This window comes from Bacillus rossius, chromosome 1, assembly GCF_032445375.1.
Source record: "Bacillus rossius redtenbacheri isolate Brsri chromosome 1, Brsri_v3, whole genome shotgun sequence".
Lineage (NCBI taxonomy): Eukaryota > Metazoa > Arthropoda > Insecta > Phasmatodea > Bacillidae > Bacillus > Bacillus rossius.
The window spans coordinates 196,535,585-196,554,407 of record NC_086330.1 but is presented as its reverse complement, the minus strand read 5'-3'; positions in this window follow the sequence as shown (position 1 = coordinate 196,554,407).

Here is an 18,823-nt window from a genome sequence, read left to right as displayed (position 1 = left end):
CCCGGCGTGGCATTAGACTCTGGAGTTGGTGAGGAAGGTCAGGAAGCCAGCGCACGCCTAGGATATTAACTTTGTTTTTTTGGCAAGTCTTTAGCAACGAACATCTGAAGAAAGACTAAACCGTTGATTGAGAGTTTAAGAACTTTATTTAAATAATTTGTTTGTACTTCAGTATTATTTTTGTAGATTTTTTATATATTTGTATTGATTGTCTTGTTTGATTTTTGGTATTAGGGCAGTCAGTAAATTTTGATATTTTATAGTGGCCACGCCTCACGCCCTTATATATTTTTATACTTGTTGTTATCAGTATTTATATTTTTACGATTTTTTTAAAGGTTATTGTTAGTATCGCAAATGGGGATAAGATGCTGCCATTATTAACGTCAGCTTTTGTAACTAAGCTTGTATGGTTATGTATAGTAAAAATTATTTTTGCAAATTTCTATTTTTTAATAACATACGTCCAAAGTCTTGCCTCTTGTTTGTTTAATGGTTACTCTGCTATTATATCCTTTAAATTTTTTGGCCTGACCCCTGGGCAGTGGTGTGGGGAATTTATATTGTTTAGCTTTTTTATGCCTGGTTTTAATATTTATTTTTTCCCTTCGCGCCCAGAGTGAGTCGGGGACGCAACCCCTCTTCCAATTAAGGAGGAAGAAGGGTTACAACCTGCGCCACTCTGCTTGGCAGAGACTTTGGACTTTTGCGATTTTGCTGACTTTTTTGATTTTTTTAATAATGGCAGTTTCTTGGATTTATAAACTTCCCAAAGAACAGGTTTACGCTAATTTGCAAGCAGCGGGAGTAGAGAGTGGTCTGGAGGATGACATTGATACCTTACGCAGGAAATTAAGTACCCACATTAAAGAAGGGAGGAAAAAACCTGTTGAGGAAAATGTGGAGAATTCGGAGATCAGCCAAGTAAATTCATTGAATACTGCTATGCAAAGTAAATTGCTTTTTAAGGAACTGGATAGGTTGCCATCTTTATGCTCCGGTGGGCCAAGAGATTTAATAAAGTTTTGCTTGGGGGTAGATAGTTTGAAAACTAATTGTTGTTTACAAAATGAGCAAGAATTGTTAAGGTGTATTTCGACTAAATGTAGCGGGATCGCTAGAGACGTGATTACGTCAGGTATAAATAAGTCTGTTGGATGGTCGGTAGTGAAAGAGAATTTGTGGGAATATTTGTGCCCTAAGAGGGTGAAGGACGATCTAATTAAGGAATTGATTTTCCGTTTTCAACGGGAAAATGAAAGCACCTTAGAATTTATACAGGATATTAGAAATCACGTTAATGTATTTGGTCTGCAGTTAGATGATCACCGTTTTGTAGCTATTATTTTGGAAAATCTAAATCCTGCCATCAGACACGAATGCGCATTTATTGGCAGACCTAATAGTGTGGAGGAACTCAACACTTGGGCTATCCAGGTAGATAATATTTTTTACGCTAAATGTGAATTCGATAAGTGTAAAGGCAAAATCAATTTTAAACCGGTTTGTTTTAAAACGCCCGGTAGTGAAAAATTTGATAAGACTTGTTTTAAGTGTAATAAGGTAGGGCATTTTGCTAAGGATTGCTCGGTTTCGAAGGTTAATAAATTTGTTTGTGGTTTTTGTGGCAAAAATGGTCATTCAGAAAAAGTTTGCTTTAAAAAGAAGCGGGAGCAAGAACAGCACCAGGAATTATAGTGGTCTTTAGTTTTTGTTTTTTTTTTGTTTTAAGAGAGAAGGTTTTGTTTAATACGTTTCGGACTTGACTTTGGAGCTTGTTTGTTTGTTTTGGCATACTTAGATCCCGTTTGTTCGGTTTGTGAGTTTAGTTTGTCTTTTCCGTTACTTGTTGGAAAATCCTTCTCTTGTTTTTTTTTTTTTTTTTTGAGCGTTGAAATTTTGACTGAGGCTTTGGAGGCAAGTTTTCCTTGTTGCAGGTTTGTTTGTTTGAGTTTGGGCTGGTTTGTTGGATTAGAAGTTTTTGAGAATACTTTGTCTCCAAGTCCAAGGTTTTTTTTTGACGTTTTAGTTTTTTAAGGTTGCTGTTTAAATTTTTTTTTTGTTCAAGGCGGAGGTTGTGGCCGGCAGGGCCACATTTTTACTTGTAATTTATTTTTGTTGCTGGTCTCTAGTTTTATATGGTTTTTTATTTCACGTATTTTTACGCTTTTTTAATAAATGTTAATTTATCTGTAAATTTTTTTAATTATATTTGTTTCTGTTAATTAGTTATACGCCTTTTGGTAGCTATCGATTATGAGTTTAAGAACATCGATTGTGTTTCACGTAAATACCACTTGGTGAGCGCCCGGCGGTTGGCTGATGACGTCAGACATTCGGCTTGCCGGGAAGAAAAAAATCAGCTGGGGCGAGCGGAGAGTGTGCCGAGCGACCGTCGAGGACAGAGCCATGTGACGGCGCGGACTGGTGTGCCGGACGGCAACGGGCGACGAAGAGTATTGGGTTGGAGGCTCCACGCTGGGTGACAGGGCAATGGATGGCCCTGTGATACTGAACTTATCAAGGTAAAGAGAGGCCGCAATTTTGATTTTTACCCTCGTGGTACTGCAGTGGTTTTTGGCAAACCTAGTGAACTGTGTATTTTCCCATACTAAATTTTATTTGGACGGAACTTTTATTAGCCAGTTTGGTGAAGAGGCCCATTTGTTTTCACACGTTGTTCCAGTGTGGGATTTTCTTAAAAAAAGGTCGCCCGTTTGCCTGTAGTTGCAATAAAAGTATAAGTTTGGAAGAAACGAACATTTTGCAATTTGTTTTTGAGACTTTGTCATCGGAATTTGCATACGTAAAGTTGGCATTTAGCTAATATATCAGCTTGTGCAGTATTATTAAATGTATGCGATCGGTATTGGACTACATGCGCAGCCTGATGTTGGTTGGTGCGGCCATTCTACGTTTTTATAAAATCATTGGCAAGTTAATAAAGAAGTTAGACTTTGTTTGAAGCTGATGATAAATACTTCTGTGGTAACATGGTTATGTTACGTGAAGAGTTTTTGCTACATTTCCCTTAAAAATAAGATAATTTTTTTTTGGTCATCGTTCACGCCTTTGTGAATTCGTACCTATGGCCCGGCGTGGCATTAGACTCTGGAGTTGGTGAGGAAGGTCAGGAAGCCAGCGCACGCCTAGGATATTAACTTTGTTTTTTTGGCAAGTCTTTAGCAACGAACATCTGAAGAAAGACTAAACCGTTGATTGAGAGTTTAAGAACTTTATTTAAATAATTTGTTTGTACTTCAGTATTATTTTTGTAGATTTTTTATATATTTGTATTGATTGTCTTGTTTGATTTTGGGTATTAGGGCAGTCAGTAAATTTTGATATTTTATAGTGGCCACGCCTCACGCCCTTATATATTTTTATACTTGTTGTTATCAGTATTTATATTTTTACGATTTTTTAAAGGTTATTGTTAGTATCGCAAATGGGGATAAGATGCTGCCATTATTAACGTCAGCTTTTGTAACTAAGCTTGTATGGTTATGTATAGTAAAAATTATTTTTGCAAATTTCTATTTTTTAATAACATACGTCCAAAGTCTTGCCTCTTGTTTGTTTAATGGTTACTCTGCTATTATATCCTTTAAATTTTTTGGCCTGACCCCTGGGCAGTGGTGTGGGGAATTTATATTGTTTAGCTTTTTTATGCCTGGTTTTAATATTTATTTTTTCCCTTCGCGCCCAGAGTGAGTCGGGGACGCAACCCCTCTTCCAATTAAGGAGGAAGAAGGGTTACAATTTCATTTTGAATAGTTGATAATTACGACTTTTCCAAAAATTCACTACTCCGCCAATTTTAAACTACAAAACTTATCCGGCCCATCTTCGACCCAAAGAGTGTATATGCCAAATTTCATTTTGATCCGTTGATAAATACGCCTGAAAGTTTGCGGACAAGATTTGAACGGAGGGTATTTTTGGGGTCTGGGGACCTAGATCGGAGAAAATATAGTGAAATTTTCTGTATGTCGTGACTCGCGGAATTCCTCAATAGGTACCTTCGCTCTGCGAATTCTACCTAAAATGCGTAGGCCTTTTTTTGGCTTAGAATTTTTACATTATTTTTATTAATGATGTTACATTAACCGGTACAAAATTTTTGTGTCTAGAGAAGTTACACTAATAATAAGGGCACATAAAACCTACTACAAAAACGCACATTTTTGTTTAGTGCAGCACGTATGAATCAGTCTATACAGAAATGTATTCAGTTAATATAATCTGGCCTAATTGATTTTGGCCTTGGAAAAAATTCATTCTGCACTTTCTAAAACCGATTGTTCCAAGCGCCATAATGTCATTAAAAAACAAATATTTTAAAATAAATTTTTATTTATAAATACGCCCTTGAAAATAAATTTTCTATATTGAATGTTTAGTGGTTGACACCCTTTAACAATGGCCTCAACCGTATATAATATTGCACGTGTATATTGTTCAACGGTTGCAAGACATACTCAAAATTATTCTACAGTTAGTTTAATGCAATTTAAGTCGTTGAATGTAATATAATACTAAAAAAAAATCATTATTTTCTATGGTTGCGTAAACAAAAACTTCTTACAATTAATTACATTCTAGTTTTCATATAAAATGAAAACCAAATGTCTCATGTGTGAGTACAGAATAACGAGTCTAGGGTTAACTATTAAAATAAAATTCTGAAGCATTAATGAATTGTGGATAGTATAAGTCAGCTTAGGAAAATTAGTTCTAAATTATTGACTCTCTTAAACAATACAATCTCTTATGTAAAAATGTCATAAAGACAATGCCTGGTCGCTACAACAGTGTCAAATATAATTTCGAAACTCTAATCATAAAATATGCATGTTTTATTGAATATTCCAAGCCACGATCACATACCATCCGAAAACAATTACGAATTTAACAAAAATATTATGCTATTTTTTATTAATATACCTACAAATAACAATTTGTTGAAGAAATGTCTTGTTGTGTTGTATAGTTAAACTAAAAATCTATTAAATATAAAAATTTCAATTTGCATGATTATATAATCCTGCAGTAGATAATGTTACATAATTTTTTATTTAAAGGCATATTAATCATGTTGCTTTCAAACTTTCGTCAAAATATAAACTCGTAACATATTCATACATAAATGGCTAACTTTCAATGTTTTATGGAATAATTATGCATTTACTATAACGTAGCAACTAACCATAGTCATGAATTCATTTCATTGCGAGTATTATTTCAGCGCACAAAAATATTATTGAACAATGAATTATGTACAATAATTTCCCTTCGAAAATGACCAAATTAGCGAAACATTCTCAAATAAAAGAAATAAAAACAGCATTAAAATATTTCTTTGAATAACGCAGTTTTAATAGTTAAAGTATCATTCAGTTCATAAGATGGTTCATAAGTATGTTTTCCAGTTTAAAAAACCATGCAATGAAAATAATCAGTAAGCTTGAGTTGCTGAAATATTTATGTTCTTTGTTCAAAGTTCACCAATTCTATTTTAATAAGTCACTTGCTAGTAAAATGAGCGGTATTTCCTCCACATTTATATTTAGATGTAAAAATTCATTTTTTAATTCAGAGCATATTATTTTTATTGGATTTCCCTTCAAATAATAGGCTTACTAGTTAACGTTTAGGTTCTTTTTTTTTGGTTGGATACAAGCTCAATTTTTTCATGTGTGTAATTGATATACAAGATAAAATGTATTTTTCATAAAAAGGTTCATCGTAAAATGCACATACTGTGCAGGAATGCCATAGTTGATAAAATATCAAGGTTTTAAAATGTAGTATTTTAAGTTACCAATAGATAGCACTAGTGGTGAAGAGAGTTACTCATCTCTTCCTAGCTGTCAAGACGTGAACTATGTAGGGACAGAATGAAAGACCGTATGAAAACATTCGCCACAATACAAAACCGCATGTTACCATTCTAAATCCACACAGCTTAGAAACGTCATAACGTAGAAAGTCATAACTTAGAACGATCACAACTTAGAAACACACAACTTAGAACTGTCATAACTTAAAAACGCGTAACTTAGAAACACACAACGCCGAACCACACAACTTAGAAACGTCATAACGTAGAAAGTCATAACTTAGAACTATCACAACTTAGAAACACACAACTTAGAACTGTCATAACTTAGAAACACATAACGTAGAAACACGCAACGCCGAACCACACAACTTAGAACTGTCATAACTTAGAAACACGTAACGTAGAAACACACAACACCGAACCACACAACTTAGAACTGTCATAACTTAGAAACACGTAACTTAGAAACTCGTAACACCGAAACACACAGCTTAGAAACGTCATAACGTAGAAAGTCATAACCTAGAACTATCACAACTTAGAAACACACAACTTAGAACTGTCATAACTTAGAAACACGTAACTTAGAAACACGTAACGCCGAACCACATAACTTAGAAATGTCGTAACGTAGAAAGTCATAACTTAGAACTATCACAACTTAGAAACACACAACTTAGAACTGTCATAACTTAGAAACACGTAACGTAGAAACACACAACGCCGAACCACACAACTTAGAAACATCATAACATAGAAACACACAACTTAGAACTGTCATAACATAGAAATTCTATCTTGTGTGTTTCTAGGTTACATGTTTCTAAGTTGTGTGTTTCTACGTTGTGACAGCACCCCCCGGCGAGCGACGCCGGCCACCTGGCATCGGTGCCGCCACACACGCTACTGCAGGGGCCACCCAGCCGTAGACCTAACCACTTGGTGCTGGTGGGGGCGGCTCGCCTCACCTGTTCGCGGCCTGCCCCAGGTAGCCGGCGAGCGACGCAGCCTACCTGGCATCGGCGCCACCCCCGCACGCTGCTGAGGGGGCCACGCAGCTGCCATCTCACCCACCTGGCGCGGATGGGTATGGCCCGCCTCACCCGTTCGCGGCCGGCCCCAAGTCGCTGGCGAGCGACGCCGCCCACCTGGCATCGGCGCCGCCCCTGCAAGCAGCTGCGGGAGCCACTCAGCTGCAATCTTACCCATCTGGCGTGGGTGGGGGCGGCCCGCCTCACCCGTTCGCGGCCTCCTCCATGTCGCCGGCGAGCGACGCCGCCCACCTGGTGATGGCGCCGCCCCCGCACGCTGCTGCAGGGGCCACCCAGGGGTGTCGGCCCAGGCTGGGCCCAGTGGGGCCCGAGGCTGTTGCGCTGATCCGCATCCCGGTGGAGCTGAACGGCCAGCCCATCACCACGCTGGTGGACATGGCGGCCATGCATATCTGCATCGCTGCCTATCTCATCCCTGAGGCGGACCTGGTGCGGGAGGTCGACATCATCCAGCTGGCCACCACTGGGGCCAGCATGTTCACGACGAGGCATGCCCAGGTAAGGGTCGGCATAAGGGATTTTGTGAGTAGCACCAGTGCCCTAGTGGTGCACTACCTCCGCGATTACCTGATCCTGGGGCTGCCCTGGTTGGAGCAGGAGGACGCCATGGTCGAGGTCCGGGGGAAGCGGGTCCATGTGGGTACCAGGGGCCGATGGACGGTATATGAACTCAACTACATGACCCCGCCACCGCGGGGCGAGCCCCTCCACCTGGTGGACCTCCGCCATGGTGTACCCCCCGTACATGTGCCCATGTTTGATGAGGTCTTGGGGCAGCAGCCCCAGGTGTTTGCTGCTGCGGATCTACTGCGCCGCACCACTATCACAGAACATTGCATACCAACCATACCACACTGGCCCCCTTTCGAGAAGCCCTTTTGGGTTTGGACCTCGCGAGTGGCTCGCTATCAGGGATCAAATCACAGAGATGTTAGAGGATAGCGTCATCGAGCCAACAGAATCCCCATACAACTGCCGTATCATCATGGCTAGCAAAATCGACGGATCTCTCCATTTTTGCATTAACTTCAAGCCCGTCAACGACATCACCATCCCAGCACCACCACCCCACATTAACATCACTGTGGCACTCACTAGGCTGGGGGACGCCCGCATCTTTTCGTCTCTCGACCTCAAGTCGGGGTACTGGCAAGTCCCAGTACGTCCCAAGGACTGCCCTAAGACAGCGTTCACGGCCCCCGATGGGCGGTGCTTCCAGTTCTGTGCGATGCCGTTCGGGCTGATGGACGCCCCCGCGACGTTCCAGACCATGATCGTCCGTGTCCTGGACGGGTACATCGGCGTTTTTGCCACCGCGTACCTGGACGACATGATCATCTGGTCACGGACGTGGGAGGATCATGCCCACCATCTCGCGCTGCACCTCGAACGGCTCGCCACACACGGACTCACGTGCTCGCCACCCAAGTGTCACATCGGTGCCGCTGAGCTGGAATTCTTATGGCATATTGTCAGCACCGAGGGATGCCGGCCCATTCCCGCCCAGCTCGACCTCATCGACAGCAAACAGGCACCCCGCACCAGGATGCAGCTCCAGAAACTGATGGGGCTGCTCAACTGGTTGCGGTCGTTCATACCCCATTTCGCCACTATCACAGCACCCATGACCAACCTTCTATCGTCAAAGTCAAAGTTCCGGTGGACGACCGCCGCCGAGCAGACCCTGACCGCGGTCAAGCAGCGATTCAGAGAGTGCCACACCCTATCGTGCCTGGACCCAGACGAACCCATCTTCGTCCAGACGGATGCCAGCCAAAAGGGCATGGGGGCGGTGCTCTACCAGGAAGGGGGAGATGGGGAGCAGCGAGTGCCGAGTATGCCAGCGCCAAGTTCGGCCCCGCAGAACACCGCTATCATGCAAACAAGCAGGAGTGCCTTGCGGTGGTGTGGGCCCTAGGGCGCTATCGGCACCACCTCGAGGGGAGGCCGTTCACCCTTAGCACTGATAGCCAGTGTCTGCGGTGGCTGGACTCCGCCCAGGGGCGGAAGTCCAAATTTACCCGATGGGTGCTCATGCTCCAGGGCTTCGCATTCCGCGTAGAACATGTCTCTGGGTGGGAGAACCAGCTGGCAGACGAGCTGTCCCGTCACTCTGACCCCACTACTGTCTTCCAGACCCCAGGGCTGGGATCTACTCCTGCTACTAACTCAGCCGCCAGCCAGCGGAACCACGGCACCCGCGCCAGCGGCCCTCTACACCATCCAGCGGGCGATCCCTACCACCCAGGCAGACACACCAGCCACCCTACTCGCCCTAATAGTACATGTGAGGCAGGCCAAGGTCGACGACCCCGACACGCAGCGCGACCTGGCCGCATGTGGGGAAGGGGTTCAGCCCCATCAGCGTAGTCTGGACGGGTTTTGCAAAATCGGGCCCCAGGTGATATGGACAGCTGGCAGATCCATGTGCTCTCTGTGGTGAGGCAAGGGGTCCTTCAATTTTTTGACGACCATGATCTGGCCGGCCACCCAGGGGCTGAACAGACCCAACATGCACTCCGAAAGCTGTTCCAATGGTCAGGGGTAGCGCGATATGTCCGCGTGCATGTGCGCAGCTGCCAACCGTGTCAGCAACGCAAGGTGCGCCGTGCGGATGGGGTAGAACAGCAGCGCCCCCGACGACTGGAGGAGCCCTTCAATACTGTGGCCCTCGACGTCATGGAGCCCTACCCCCGCACGACCCGGGAAAAGCGTTTCCTCGTTGTGACCACCGACGTCTTCACGCGATGGTCAGAGGCGTTCGCCATGTCCAACGCACGCGCAGGGACAATAGTGGCCGTCCTGGACAGTGAGGTATTCCCCCGCTACGGGTACCCAAAGACGCTACTCACAGACAACGGTACCCAGTTCACAGGGAGACGTTGGGCGGCAGACTGCCGACGCTGGGGAGTTGAGCATCACACTACCCCGACGTACCACCCGAGGGCGAACCCGATGGAGCGACGCAACCAGGACATCAAAGTTCAGTTGCGCCTTCGCCTGGGGGATGATCACTCGAAATGGGACGTACACCTGCCCAAGTTGCTCTACTGCCTCCGCCGGCGAGTCAATGCCGTTACCGGACATTCCCCCGCGGAACCGGGCGAGCTGCGGGTCGCCGAGGCAGCAGGGGTAGTCACCCGCCCACCAGCCATTGACCTAAGGGAAGAGGCATGACTGCACCAGGCCCAGTTCCTGGCCACAAGAACCCCGCAGTCAGCCACTCCCCCAACACCACTGGAGCCAGGGCAGATGGTCTATGCCCGGTGTCACCCCCAGTCGTCCGGCGGGAAGAACTTCTTAGTGGGGCTGAGCCCCAAGTGGGCGGCCCCCCGGGAGGTCTTGCGATGCCTATGCCCCACCACATACCTCATCAGACTCCCAAATGGTAGGGCCACAAAAATCCACAGGGACGACCTGCATCTCGTTTCCACCCCCGAGGATCCCTCTGAGGGTAGGGAGTGCCCAAGGGCCCCCACCCCAAGCGCACCAGCCTCATGTACCACATCACCAGTCGCCCAATCACCCTACCACCAACCCACAACCATGGACACCACATCGCCGACATCACCACCCCCATCACAAGCTCCCCATCTTACATCACCAGCCAAGCCACAAGCCACACCACCACCTACCACCTCACCCGCCGACACGCAGGACGTGTGCCGGCCCACCATCATAGCTGATGCACCATCACCGATGTCACCATTCGCATCACCAGTCACACGCCCTATGTCACCCACCATGTCACCTGTCACGACTTCCCGCCATCTTAGCCGAAGTGTGAGGAGCGAGCTAAGGGGACTTGGACGTCTGATTGACAGGTTGGACCCAGGGGGCGAATTCCCCAGTGGGCCAACTACCACGACCACTCAGCCATGCCCCGAGGTATTTTACGCCCCTGACCAGCCTGAGGTCAGGCAGTCCCACTGAGCGTGCAGGGCACCGACGAGAGGATGCTGCGCGGGCAGCAGCCAAGAGGTACCCATTGCTCCTCCCGGCATGGGGGAGGGTGGTGACCAGACAGCCCCCGGAGTGGGAGAGGGGAACGTTAGTGCCAAGGGACCACGACAATCCACCCGAGTCCGCCAAAATCCGGGGCACCTCAGGGAGTTTATTTGGCACCCACTACGACCACCAGTAGACCAGAAACCACACCCCAACGTACCCCCCCTCAGTGTCATGTCTCTGCTCCCCCTGTTCACCCAAAACCTAGCAGCCCCAGGACCAATCCCCCAAGGCAGTGTCGGCCTCAGTGCAACGAGGCAATGCGTGTGATCGGGGCGTCGTTGACCATAGCGGCCTCGGGAAAAGGGGGGCATTTGACGCCAACCATTAGTGCTCCTCGAATCCGCACAGACCGCTATGGCGCATCGCCGCCTCGCCCCGAGCGTGTGTGACGTGAACTCACCTGGGTGCAGGGTGGTACAACGCCTCGAATATAAGCTGCCCCACCTAATTGACTGTCGCCCGCGCGATAGTCGACCAGGGGGGTACTGTGAGGTGACCTGATTATCTGGACTTTGAAATTAACGTTCAGCGCTCTTAAAAACAATATTAATTGAGTAATGGCTATGTTTTAATATTATTTGCAATTCTGGACTTTAGTGTGATCAGGCGGCGTGCATGGCCCGGGATTACTTTTGCACACGACACATTATCGCGGGAGCGAGGCTGGGGAGTCGTGCGGACGCCACAGCCATCGCCAGTTAATCACTGCCCTTCAAGGAGACTAGTCGCGAGTCGCCCGCAGAGCCTCTCGACCTCCGACCTTGCCATCTCTACCAGAATTGCGTGAGTTTTCAACCCATCATAAACGTGGCCTGTAGAGCGCCGCTCCCAGTAAGCGGGCCATGCACGACGCAGCGCATGTATAGTGTGCCTGACAATAAAACACTTTAAATTGAGCCTCCGCATATCTGTTACAACGTCTGTAGCATAGCGACCCTGGTGGCTAAAACAGCTGGGGTAACTCTGTCGAACCGACCCTTACAGCCTGCCGGCCACATGGCGACGTCACGCCCTGATTCAAGAGTCTTGGCTACGCACTAGCACGTAGTTAATATTTCTAGTTGGCACCCAAAAGCACAGCCACACCCTTAACATCATCTCGGCAGAAGGCAGAAGGCGTCAGTATCTTTTTTCCCAAGTTGTGTCATTTCTTCCTCCATCGCCCTTTTCCACAAAACAGCATCTTTACTTTCTAAAACCTCCTTAAAATTTTTATATTCTATATAAGAAAATTTTTTAGTCACTTAGCCTTGCCTTGAATTGTACATGTCTTTACAATACTGTGTTACATCGCAACATGAACAAACCTTTGGCTTGTTTAACCTTTCCGACTTACGTACATTCGGTACACGCTTAGATAAACTGTTTGTCTCCATTTCAGACACATGTTTCATTATTTTCCCAACCAATAAATGGTTCAGTATCACTATCCTGACTAGCATCTGAAAATTTAGAGTTAACCTGATAATTATTTACATCAGATTCAGCTTCTCCTACAAACTAATCATCCGCAAAGTTCTCCCATATGCTTACATTTTCTCCACAATCATTTGCTTCATGAGGGCAATCAGACTTTTTTGTTGATACTTTTATTTCACTAGGTTCCTGATTTATACCTAAAACATTAGTTAATCGTCCAGTAGTCATATAATTTTTATTTGCTTTAGCCTTCTCTATGTAAGGGAACACAGTTTCCTCAAATATTATGCTATGTACAATTTTTACTTTGTGTACATTGTCAACCCACACTCTATATCCTTTTGTATTTGGTTCATATCCCAAAAAGATACACTCTACCCCTCTTTTACCAAATTTTCCTTTCCCTTCAATCCAAACCAACCTCTGCACCCAAACACTCTTGGGGGCTCATATTCTTTCACATCAATTTTTTCTCCTCGCATAACTCTAGTAGCAATTGGTCATCCTCTGGATGGGGACAGGTTTTTTACATGACTAGCACAATTTGCAGCTTCCGCCCAGAAGTTCTGAGGTAGCCCAGACTGAATTAGCATGCACCTTACAGAATTTGCAACAGTTCTATTCATTCTTTCAGCTACACCATTCTGCTCAGGGGAACCTGCAACTGTTATCCTATGTACTATTCCATTTTCTCGCAAAAAACTCTCAAATTCATTACTACAATATTCTCCTCCTCCATCTGTTTGAATTGCCTTAATTTTACTGTCATGGAACATCTCAACCTCCGCCTTGTAACATTTTAATACAGCAAACACTTGATTTTTTCTTTCAATAAACCGCACAGTCAAGTGACGTGAGAAGTCATCAACAAATGTCACTAAATAACATGCACCTCCAAGTGATGCAGGTAACTTACCTATTACATCACTGTGGATCAATTGTAGGGGTTTGGTAGTGGATCTCTCACTCTTCTTGGGAAAACCAATTTTTGCAAACTTACCCTGCACGCATGTATTACATAGCTCACTGAGTTTTCCGGTTACGTTGATATTTGGAATTTTCTTGATGGCTGCTTCATGTAGATGTCCCAGACATCCATGCCACGTCTGGATACTCCTCAGTGCTACTGCATCTTGTCCCTGAAGAGTAGTGCTGCAATTTTCTCTCTCTACTTCAGACGATGCTGCCGCGTAAACTATTTCGTTTACCACCTTAAGTATGTACAAACCATTTGACGTTTTTGCTCTGAAAACTGTTTCTTCCTCATCTCGTCCCACTGCTGATGATCATTTAGCTCTGTGATTATCCCCTTAGTTGCTAGCTGGTAACAGGATATCAAATTATATTGGAATTTAGGCACATACAGAACATTTGACAATCAAAGAGTCCAACCTCCACACTCCTCTGTCATGGTTATTTCTACCGTTCCACCGCCCTCAACCTTTGCAAAACCTTTGCCCATAGAAACCGTTTCCTTGCATGGTTCAAAGGTCATAAAAAGTCTCGTCTATAACACATGTGATCACTTGCTGCCGAGTCAAGTACCCATTCATCTGTTCCTCTCATAGGCGAAACTAGTCCGCTTGCACTCACACATGAGCAATATTTGCTTCTTTCTTCTGTAACTGTTTCTTGTAATGTTTTTTTTACCTACATCTTCTACCTTATTTTTACAGTTTACTGCCCAATGACCACTATTCCCACACTTGTAACATTTTAACTTCGGACAGACCCTTGAAATATGTCCCCATTCTTCACAATGAAAGCATCTTTTATTATCATCCGACACATTACTCACACGCCCATCATGTTGACGATTCTCCATGTTGTTCTTGTATTGTTGAGTATTTATTCTCCCATTGCTATTCTTTTTACAGTAACTCTTCCTTTCATTTTGTATTTTTTTACTTGCCAACGCTCCAAAAGTGTTTTGGAGTGTATTTACACCTTCCTCTCTCAACAATATAGATTTCACTTTCTCAGTGGTTAGGTTAGGCTCTCTACTAATAAAACTTACAAGCATCCCGTATTTTTCCTTAGGTAGTCCAATTAGGAATTGCCCCGCTAATTGTGTGTCATTTAGTTCCAATCCAAAACCTCCACTTTGTAATTTGCGATTACATGACTGAAGTTTGGCCATGTAGTCATGCATACTCATTTCTTCCGTTTTTTCGATGTTGACCATTTCTCTAAGCATCTCCAGACATTGCGGAAGAGTGTACGACGAGTGAATACAGGCTAATTTACCCCATGCTTCCTTCGCTCTTACTATTTCTCCAATATCTTCCACGTACGGGTCGCTAACATTTTTCAACAGAAACACAATCGCTTTCCTGTTTAATCTTGTTTGCGTTTCATTTAATTCAATCTTGTTATCAAAACCGGGATCTATTGTTTTCCAACAATTTCTCTCAACAAGATCAGCATGAGCTCTTCTAGACCATACATAATAATTATTCTTGTTCAGCTTCGGATTGTTATCGCTTCTCGTCTCATCGGCCATCTTGGCCAATAATACATTTACGGTCGTTTTACACTTCTCATCTAGTATTTCGTTTTGCAGTACCTTCTGGGCCCATAACCTGTTAGAAGATTTTAATTTCGTGGAATTAATACTGCAAATAATAACACATGCTTTGAAATTCACTCATTTTACTTCTTCTAAAATTCTTTACACACATCACAACTTAAACATGGTCACATCAAACAATACTACAAAGAAGAAGTATTCAACAATTGTTTTAACATGTTACCAACCTTAAAAAGTAAACATACCAATTTAAATGACTGCCACAAACACTTAAACAACAATATTTAACACACAACAATAGCAACCTATCTGACACTGAGACACTTCGTCTTTTGCATTTGTCACAGAGAAAAGAGCCATATCGTTGCCTTTGTCCACATATTTGCATATGTACCTACTTGACCGATATGACGGAGTTACAGTATTCCACATTGATGTGAACCTCAAAAGCCATAGAGCATATAATGGGAAGAACGAAAACTTCATAGCACTAAAGCAGAAATCGCCTACAAATGAAACAAGTCAATAGAATTGTTTGCTTTGATTTATTTGATATTTAACTCGCCTTTAAAATATTATTTATAAGATAAAATTTGTCAAGATGTTGTCTTTACAGTTTTTCCCACATTTGAGGCATTTTAGTGCTAATATTCCCTTTTTCAAATTTTTGAGCCCAAAATTCCCACGAAATGGGAAAAATCCCACGAGTTGGCAACACTGTAGAGGGGCTACGGGAGACACTAATCCTAGGATTGCCTTGGCTAGCGCAGGAGGATGCCACTGTGGAGGTCAGGGAGGGGAGGCTACACGTTGGCCATCACGAGCGAGGCACAGTTTACAGCCTGGGCTATCGGCCACCCGCCGAGCAAGGGACACCCATCACGCTCGCGGACCTGAGAAATGGTGTGCCCGCTGCCCATGTAGAGCTCATAAACAGTGTCCTGTCCCAACAGCCACAGTTGTTTGCGGCCACGGACATGCTCCGCCGTACCACAACCACGGAACACACCATCCCCACCCGACCTCACCAACCCCAGTTCGTAAAGCCGTACGGGTTCGGACACACTGAGAGGCACGTCATCCAGACCTAGATCACGGAAATGCTACGCGATGGAGTCATCGAGCCCAGTGAGTCGCCATACAACTGCCAGATTGTCATGGCGAACAAGAAAGATGGCTCCATGCATTTTTGTATGAATTTCAAACCAGTCAATTCAGTAACCATACCCGCCCCACCACCGCTTATCAACATAACAGACGCTTTGGCAGGGCTGGGCGACGCCCGCATCTTCACGTCCCTGGACCTCAAGTCCTGGTACTGGCAGGTGCCCGTACGTCCAGAGGACCGCCCGAAGACCGCGTTCACTGCCCCTGACGGCCGACGTTTCCAGTTCTGTGCCATGCCGTTTGGGCTGATGGACGCCCCCGCGACCTTCCAGGCCATGATGGTGCGTGTGTTAGACGGGTACGCGGGCGAGTTCGCCGCTACGTACTTGGATGACGTCATCATCTGGTCACGGTTGTGGGAGGACCACGCCCGGCACCTCGGCCTGGTCCTTGAGTGGCTGGCCAGACACGGCCTTACGTGCGCCCCCCAGAAATGCCACGTGGGCGCGGCTGAACTGGAGTACTTAGGGCACATAGTGGACGCAGAGGGTTGCCGCACTCTGCCAAAACACCTGAACCTTATTGAGTCCAAACCCGCCCCACGAACCCGCAAGCAGCTGCAGAAGTTGATGGGCCTTCTCAACTGGCTGCGCTCGTTCATTCCGCATTTCGCCAGCATCACAGCCCCGATAACGGACTTGCTGTCACCCAAGCTCCGGTTTCAGTGGACCAGCGAAGCGGACGCCGCCCTGGACGCGGTGAAACGGCAGTTCCGCGAGTGCCACCAGCTCGCCCGTCTGCAGCCTGACCTTCCCCTGTTCCTCCAGATAGACGCCAGTCAGGAGGGGATGCGGGCCGTCCTATACCAGGTGGGGGACAAAGGCGTGCGCCAGGTGGTGGAGTACACCAGCGCCAAGTTCGGTCAGCCCGAACGGCGGTACCATGTGAACGAGCAGGAGTGCATGGCCGTCATTTGGGCTATGCGCCGCTACCACCACCACCTGGAGGGCCGCCAGTTCACGCTGCGGACGGACAGGCAGTGTCTCCGCTGGCTGGACTCCGCCCAGGGCAAAAGTTTTTTTTTATCTGTGACATTTGTAAGACTGCCAACTGGTAGAGCATTTTTCATAGATAAAGGTTGGTGGCATTTTTCGTATTATTAAGTTGCGTAGGTTTTAAAATCGTGCTACATGTCGTAAAACGTAAATAATTGGTAGTTTGTACAGCATGTGTGATGTAAGTGACGAGAGTGTTTTTCACACAAAGAAACAAAAACTTTCATCAGGTAACAATGAAGACGATAGTGAAATACATGTTAAAAAACGTGTCACATCTGCCAAAACATTTCAGAACTCGTGGCTGCAAGAAGAAAAATTTCGAGGTTGGTTGCAGCCTGTTGATAGCGACAAGAATAAAGCATTTTGCCGAGCTTGTAATGTGGCTGTTTCTTGTGGCAAAAGTGAATTGGAAAAACATGCAGTTACAGGTAAGCATGTCAAAAATGTTAAACAAATAGGAAGTAACCAAAGCATTTTGAGCTGTTTTGCAAAAAAAGATGAAAACAAGGTGCATGTTGACAAAGTGAAGACTGCAGAAATAAAACTAGCAACTTTTTTCGCTGAACACAATGTTGCATTCCAGGTAGTTGAGCATTTAATTCCAGTGATTAAGGAAGTCTTTAGTGATTCGAAAATAGCTGTCGATATTACACTAGGTCGCACAAAATGCACACAAGTAGTAAAAAACACTGTTGCACAAGTAGAAACAGAAAAGACAGTCGAGACACTTAAAACTGTACCTTTTTCTGTTTTGATTGATGAAACTACTGACATCGCAGACAAGAAATGTATGTGTATCCTGGTAAAGTACTTTTCACCCCTTAATGGACGAGTGAAAACTGAATTGCTTGAGTTGGTTTCGCTAGATGCTACAGATTGCTCTGCTGATAATTTGTTTATTGCTTTCTGTAACACTCTTGAGGCAAAGAATGTTCCTTTAAAGAATATAATTGGATTGGCATGTGACAATGCGCCTGTCATGGTCGGTTCACATAACTCTTTTGTTACAAGATTAAAGACTATAACACCAGGTCTGATAGTTCTTAACTGTATCTGTCATACATCGGCTATAATAGCCAGCAAAGCATGCGAGAAACTTCCCCGGTCATGCGAAGAATTATTGCGATGTGTGTGCAGTTATATTTCTGGAAGTGCTAAGCGGTGGGCCATTTTGCGATAGTTTCAAGAGTTTTTTTAACACTGAACAGCGTAAGTTGCTCAAATTATCTGGTACAAGATGGTTGGTATTGCATCAATGTGTTGTTCGTCTTCTAGAGAACTGGGAACCTTTGCAACAATACTTCCAACTTGCTATTGTTGAAGATAAACTTAAGAGTGCAGAGTTCATTTTTAATGAACTACAGAACCACTACACCAAGGCATATTTGCTTTTTCTCAAGTATGTTTTGACTTATTTTAATTCTTTCAATGCACTTTTTCAGTCAAGAAAAATACTTATACACAAGTTGTTGGAAGCATCTAGCACCCTGATAAACAATTTTGCACAAAACGTTTTGAAAGCTGAGTGTCTCAATCAGCTGAAACAGACAAATGTGAACCATCCTTCAAATTTTCTCAACTTAGAGTCTATCTATCTCGGACCTGAGTGTGAGAAGTTTTTGCAGTCATTGCCGGAAGACTGTGCCTCGAGTGTCCAGCAGTTCAGACTGAAGTGCCTTGAGTTCTACATTTGTGCTACAGATGAAATGAAAAAAGGTCTGCCTTTGGACAGTGAACTCTTTCGAGAAATGAAATTTGTAGATCCAGCTGTTGCACTTGAAAAGTCAGAGAGAAATGAAGT